Raw genomic sequence first — 7,659 nt, forward strand, 5'->3', positions numbered from 1 at the left:
TTTATACAATATGAAGATAGTGTCATGGAACGTTAAAGGGTTACGTTCACCCCAAAAACGTAACAAGATATTGGGACGGATAAAACATTTAGGGCCCAACATAGCAATGTTGCAAGAAACTCACTTGTCAGAAAGCGAATTTTGCAGAATGAAGAAACAGTGGGTGGGGACGGTGGTGGGTTCTCCCGCAGTGAATCGCAAGGCTGGAGTATGTTTTCTCCTTCAAAGGAATGTCTGGCTTGTGACGTACTGGGGACTGAATCTGACTACCAAGGCCGTTGTTGTGTTCTGCACATCAAAGTTGGGTCAGAATAAATTATGATTTATAATGTCTATGGACCTAACAGAGACAATAAGCAATTTTTTGATGATTTGGCCAGTAAAATTAATAGAGACCCTGTCCTGAAGCGTATTGTTGGGGGAGACCTGAACACTGTATTCAACACTGTGGATGATAGGAAAAAGTCAAACACCCACGTTGAGGCGATACAAACGCGCGATAGTGTCCTAGAACAAATAAATCTCCACAGTCCCTTTAGAGATCCTCGGGATATATATTCAAAATGCTATATTGGTCACTGAGACCAAAAAATCCCTTTAGGGATCCCTATTAACAGTTAAAAATATAACTTTATTATTAATGATATATACTCACACACATAAATTAGAGAAAGAACAAGAAAATTTAAAACTCTCAGTTGTAGGGAGTTGTGAGGCACAATTGAATAGACTCGGTTGCCTGGTTTTTGCAACCTTGTAACTGTGTCTTTTTATATGGCTAGATACAATGATGTCTCTTATATCATAGCGTAGAGGCTATTGGTGTGCAGCAAACAAACCTTTATTTGAGATTCACTGAGAATTCTCACTCAACGTTTAACACTTGTACTGTAAGCTTGGTTTTGTTTTTTATTTTTATTTTTTTATTTGGGGTGCACTACAGAGAGCCTTTATTTCAGGCCTCCCTGACTCAGTGTTTGTTAAGCTGTAATTTACAGATTCTAGTAAGTCCCCTATTTAGATAGTTGGTATCAGTACTTCACTTATTCGGATTGGCTACAATGTTGCCCCTATTTATAACATAGAGGTCAGTGTAGCCATATCTCTGTGCCAATACACTGGTAAACGTTCCTGTCCCTGCTATGCAGGATGCCTGTCACTAGGTGTTGCTATTCACACCATTCACTGCCTCACTGTGCCTCGCTATGATTCTCTAACATCTCCGTATCTGCTCACCGAAATGTCCTCTCACTCACTTAACAAACTGCCTAAAAACAGGATCGCATAACTACACCCCTCCCGACATGTTTCGCCTTCGTCAGGGGATGCGGGGTATACGTGTCCTAGAACCCTTCCTACGAGATACTGCTCTACTTCACGCCTGGAGGTATGCGAATCCAGAGGGTAGAGAGTTTACATTCTATTCCACACCACATGACTCATGGTCCAGGATAGATTATTTCCTATTGTCGGAAACACTGAAGCCTAGGGTAGCGGAACCAAAAATACATGACATGGTGCTCTCGGATCACACTACAATTTATATAGGTTTTTTAGAGCAGCAGCCTAAAGGCCAGGATATAATGTGGAGGTTCCCCTTTTACTTGTATAACGATGATAACTTTACCCTGGGTTCACACCTGAGCGTTGCGCAAACGAGCGTTTTACGCGCGTTTTTGTCGCGCGTTTTTATGCGCGTTTTTTGTAATAGTAAACGCGCGTTTGACGCGCGTTTGTGTCATTGACTGCAGTGTCCTATGGCCACAAACGCGCGTCAAAACGCCCCAAAGAAGCTCAAGTACTTGTTTGAGCGTCGGGCGTTTTACAGCGCGTTCGTACGCGCTGTAAAACGCCCAGGTGTGAACCCTTCCCATAGGGAAGCATTGGTTTTCATGTCTTAAGCGTTTTACAGCGTGTTTGAACGCGCTGTAAAACGCTCAGGTGTGAACCCAGGGTTAGAGATATTGTCCTAGGCTGGTATCTAGAGTACAGAGGAGATAATGTTTCTAGTCTATCTAACCCCTCGCTGTTCTGGGATGCTGCCAAGGCTGTCCTTAGAGGGAGGATAATGGCTTCTGTAAGGGGACTTAAAAAAAGATCACTCAACAACTGCAAGATCTCAGTTTCTCCCTTCGTACCGCTTTTACCACTTATCAGACCTCCCCTAATGAAAATACCAAGAAGACCTGGCATCTGGCTAAAGGGGATTATAAACTGTGGTACAAGAGATAGATGAGATGCGACATGTCTGGAATAGATAATAAGTTCCTTAGAGGTGGTAACAAATCAGGAAGGATGTTGGCCAACCTTGTCAAAAACTCCAGACGACAATCCCACATCTCGAAATTGGCAGATAACAGTGGGGCTATACATGACAATCCTGGCAAAATCACCTCTATTTTAGGGGATTATTATAAAGAGTTATATAAGGACCCGGAACTCAAGACTACCCTGTCGTCATTTATTTCTAAGTGTGTGGCGCTTCCGTCCCTCTCTTTTACCCAGCTGGATTCGCTGAACTCCCCGATATCTGAGGATGAGGTGTTATCAGCGATTAAAGGCATGCACTTACATAAAGCCCCTGGTCCGGACGGGTTCACAGGAGAATTTTTTAAGATGTTAGGTGAGAACCTTAAAAACCCTCTGGCGGCTGTGTTTAATGGCATACTGGCGGGCAATCCGTTGTCCGCAACAGACAACTTAGCTTACATTAAACTGATTCCTAAACCGGAGAAAGATAGTCATAATCCCGACTCGTATCGCCCAATTTCGCTGATCAATGTAGATCTCAAGTTAGGGGCGAAGATCATGGCTGACAGACTCTCACTTGTCCTGCCAGGTCTGGTTTTGCAGCCTCTGTCACGGTTCGTCAAAGGAAGGTCAGCGGTTTCAAACATTGGGAAAGTTTTGACAGGGTTGGATGCAGTGCAGGGAAACCTCAGCTCTTCTACGCGGCCGTCCTTGATGGCAATTGACGCGGAGAGGGCGTTTGATTACGTTCGCTGGGACTGGCTAGACGAAGTGTTGAGTAGAATGCATTTTGATGGACCAATTAGAACTTTGAATAGCTATGTGGGCACTAGGGGCAGTGTACAAAGCTGTTATAAAAGTTTTTTGTCAGCCCCTTTCCCACTTTACAGGGGGACACGTCAGGGGTGTCCGCTTTCCCCACTATTGTTTAACCTTGCACTTGAACCATTGGCCCGCATGCTTGAGGGAGTGGAATAAAAGTAGGCCATAAAGAAATCTATACCTCCTTATTTGCGGATGACATCCTATTGATCATGGCGGACCCAGTTGAGGACCTTGAGAAAGTCTTTCAACTCCTGGACGCATTTGGCCCAGTCTCGCGTTTTAAAATAAATCTGTATAAGTCCGTGATATTGCCATTAACATCCCTGAAGTTGAAGGAATTACTCCCGGGGTCATGTAGCAACATAGTGGTGAGTAACTCTCACATTACCTATCTGGGAATAAAAATAGGAAAATCTTCATCATGCCTTTATAATCTAAATTACCCGCCCCTATTTAAAGCTATTTCCGCCGATCTTAAAAGATGGCAGAATCTTCCACTGTCCTTAACGGGTAAAAGTCATATTCTGAAAATGCTATGTTTTCCCAAATTGCTGTATCCCCTGCAGAAGATTCCATTACTCCTGAAGCATGCGGATGTCACGGGCCTTCATTCGGTCTTTACTACATTTTTATGGTCAGGTAGAAAGCCTCGAATTGCATTGACAAAACTGATGTTACCAAGAGATAAGGGGGGTTTGAACGTACCAAATATTAGAATGTACAACTTAGCGAGCCTTTTCAGACACTGCCTGGACTGGATACAGGGGACTAGCCACTTCTCCAACTTCGACCTGTAAACCCACTTGTCCCATCCATGGCCATTAGTTAACTTGCTTCATACGAGAAGGCAGTTCCTGACGCCAGGTTTGAAACAATCTCCTTTAAACGTGATACGATTGTGGCGTGGAAGGAGGCACGTAAGCTGGCAAAAAGGCCAATTCCTTGCGTCTAGGGTCTTGAAGTTGTGGCAGCATCCAGAATTCCCACAGGGGAGTACAAATAAGATGTTCAAGGTCTGGAGGGCTAAGGGCAGTGGGACTTTTTTGGGAAATGCTTTTACTGTTATAAAAACTGGAAATTATGTATCACTGACTGTATTTGACCTGTATTGAAAAGTCTATACTTTTTTTGCTTACTGGTGGTACTAATAAAGAAATTTAAAAAATAAATAATTAAATACCACAATCAAAATCCTTTGAAATGTTTAACAGTGAAAGTAGGTGTTTTTTTTAAAAAAAAAAGCACAATGAAAAGGGAACTCAAGACATTGGTACTGAACATTTGTTTTCAATACCCTTATGAAAAAACATATTATATTTATTTAATTTTGATCTAAGAAAAATGTATGGGAGCTTATAGATTGGACTCTGAAGCAATTTCATAATTTTATGTTGACGGATGATTCAGGATTTAACATGTTCCAGAGTGATAGGCTTAACTAAAAAAGCCCATCATGCCTAGTGCCTACTGTACAAGCCTGTGGGTCCAGTGCTATATTCTAGCGTTGCTACAGTTGTTCAAGTGTATGTTCAGCATTGAGCAACAGTATGTTTTGAAAGAATTAGGTCACAGAAATAATTCAACAGATCAAGTGACCCGGTTAATAATACATTAAATAATGTTTTCTGCCGTGATGCCATGAGCAGTCTTCAAGAAGACAATGCCATCATGCATCTTGTATCAAATGTGAACTAGTGGTTCAGGGAGCATTAGACCTAATTTACAAACCAGATATTTGAGACCTTTACGACAGTATATATATATTTTTTTAACAGGTACTAGGGATGTCCCGATACAGATACCAGTATCGGTACCAATACCGGACATTTGCATGAGTACTTGTACTCATGCAAATGTCCCCGATACCACTGCCGATACCTGTGCGCCGCGGCGGTATATTTCGTTACGTCATAGCTGCCTTCCACCATCATTATCTATATCTACCAGCGGCTCCTCCTGCTTGATTGGAATGTGCTGTGACTGTCTATGCCCACCGACCGACGTCTAACGTCGGAATCAGGTGACGCCCCCAGGCTGAGACTAGAGCAGCGCAGTACATACATACTACAGCAGCGAGTGGCGGGAAAGTCAGTCAGAGAATATCCCACACTCCGTCCAACTCCGACCGACCCCCACCCCCTGCGGAGAGAAGAGAGTCGACCCTATATATCACAGGCACAGCTGCCGGACCGGTCACTCCAGTCAACTCTGCCTATTACCCCAGTTATATGTCTTGGCCCACAGCCCACTCAGTCCTTCATGCCTGCCAGTGGCTGCATGCTCCGCCCCAAGTGAGCCATTATACGTCCCTCGACTCCCTCCAGTACCTCCCGGCTCCCCATGACATGAGCATGACCAACAAGAAGGAATTATGGTGGTGGCAGCCTGGCAGGCAAGTGACAAGTCAGTCGCACAGGTGGCCATAAGACATGGGGAGGCAGCTGCTGCCCCCCAGCTCCATACTCTAACTAGGTAGTTAGAGTATGGAGCTATTGCGCAAAAAATTAGCCCAAGTCTTTTAACTGACAGTGACACCAGTAAAAAAGAAAAAAGTGCTTGGTTGAGACACAAAGGCACATTTAAATGCGGCCACCGCATTTGTACGTGCTGCAATTACATTAAAACAGGTTCAGCAGTTGTCTCAACAGCAACTCATAATTCTTTTAATAACAAACAATATGTAAATTGCAACACGAACTATGTGGTGTATTGCATTACCTGCACTATATGCAGTCTGCAATATATTGGATGTACAACCAATAGTTTAAAAGTCAGAATTTGTAAACACCTCTCAGACATCCCACATACCAAAGAAAGAAATGTTTCAGCGGCCAGTCTACATTTCGCGGTCTCTCATCAGGGAGACACCGCAGGTTTTCAGGTACATGCCCTAGAAAGGGTTAATCCTCCTGCTAGAGGTGGTGACTATAAGAGAAAGCTCTTTAACAGGGAATCCTACTGGATTTTTTGTATGGGATCCCGGGTCCCAGCAGGGTTAAATCGCAAACATGATTTAATCCTGCATTACTGATCTTTGCTCAGATATACTTTTAAAACAGTTTATATGTTTTTTGACATATCCAACTTTTTATTTCTATATGTGTCTTTGCCCTTATACTCACATGGCACTTGGATAGTAGGCGGAACCCAATTTGTGTGTCCACTCCTGCTAATCCAAACCATCTGTGAGTGCTAGGAAATTCAGCTATTTAAGTATGTAGCCATTCAGCAACCAATGTGTCATGAATAAGGATCAGTATTAGAGCATCCGAAACATGTAGACCTGCTTGCCGTGTTGGATTGTCTTTTATCCTGTGTTATTTTAGAATAAAGAACAACGTCTTTTTTGGAAAGCTGGACATCCCGTCTTATTTTCATACTCTAACTAGGTAATGTCTCCTTTTGTGGCATACAGTATAACGTCTCCTTGTGGTTGCCCCATACAGTATAACATCTGCTTTTGGCTGCCCCCATATTGTATAACGTCTGCTTGTGGCTGCCCCATACAGTATAACATAAAATCTCCTTGTGGCTGCCCCATACAGTATAACATAACATCTCCTTGTGGCTGCCCCCATACAGTGTAACGTCTCCTTTTAGCTGCCCCCATACAGTATAACGTGTCCTTGTGGCTGCCCCCATACAGTATAACGTGTCCTTGTGGCTGCCCCCATACAGTATAACGTCTACTTGTAGCTGCCCCCATACAGTATAATGTCTCTTTGTGGCACCCATTCAGTGTAATTTCTCCTTGTGCACCTCATACAGTATAACATCTCCTTGTGGCTGCCCCCATACAGTATAATGTCTCCTTGTGGCCCTCATACAGTATGTCTCCTAACTCTCCTTGGAACCTCGTGTTTTTTTTTTTTATTCATGTTGCCCAAGACTTTGCCCACAGACATCTGATGTTTCTTTGTACAAGGTTTGATAAATCTCCCCTATGACTAAATTAAATTGAAATTTGCTGTAACATTACTACTACCAAAAAGGTGAAGAAACTTATTTATTGCATCCTTTCAGTGCACAGAGCCGCCAGCAAAATGTCAGCAGTGTGGAAGCATTTCAAAATTTGTGAAGACAACCCATGCATGGCAGAATGCAATCTTTGTTCTACAAAGATATCAAGAGGAGGTGCAAAAGTTAGCTCATATAATACTAGCAATCTTATAAAACACCTAAAAATAAAACATAAAAATGAGCATGGAGAATTTGCTGCCGTTTCTACCAGCAATGTTCGGCAGCCAACACTGGAGGAAACCCTAGCAAGACGAGAAACATTTTTCATGAGATAACCCAAGAGCTGTACAAATAACAGAGGCGCTTACTCAGTTTATTATTCTCGATGATCAACCACTGTCAATAGTGGATAACATGGGTTTTCAAAGATTTGTTAATGTTTTAGAGCCAAAGTACGAGATTCCCAGTCGCCACTATGTCACTGATGTAATCTTACCACAAATACACGACACCGTTAAAAAGCATGTCACCAGCATGTTGCAGGTGAAGAAGAATGCCATCAGCTTCACTACTGACATATGGAGCTGCAGTGCGAGTCCAGTGTCCTTGGTTAGCTTAACAGCG

The sequence above is a fragment of the Bufo gargarizans genome, chromosome 4 (genome assembly GCF_014858855.1).
Source record: "Bufo gargarizans isolate SCDJY-AF-19 chromosome 4, ASM1485885v1, whole genome shotgun sequence".
NCBI lineage: Eukaryota > Metazoa > Chordata > Amphibia > Anura > Bufonidae > Bufo > Bufo gargarizans.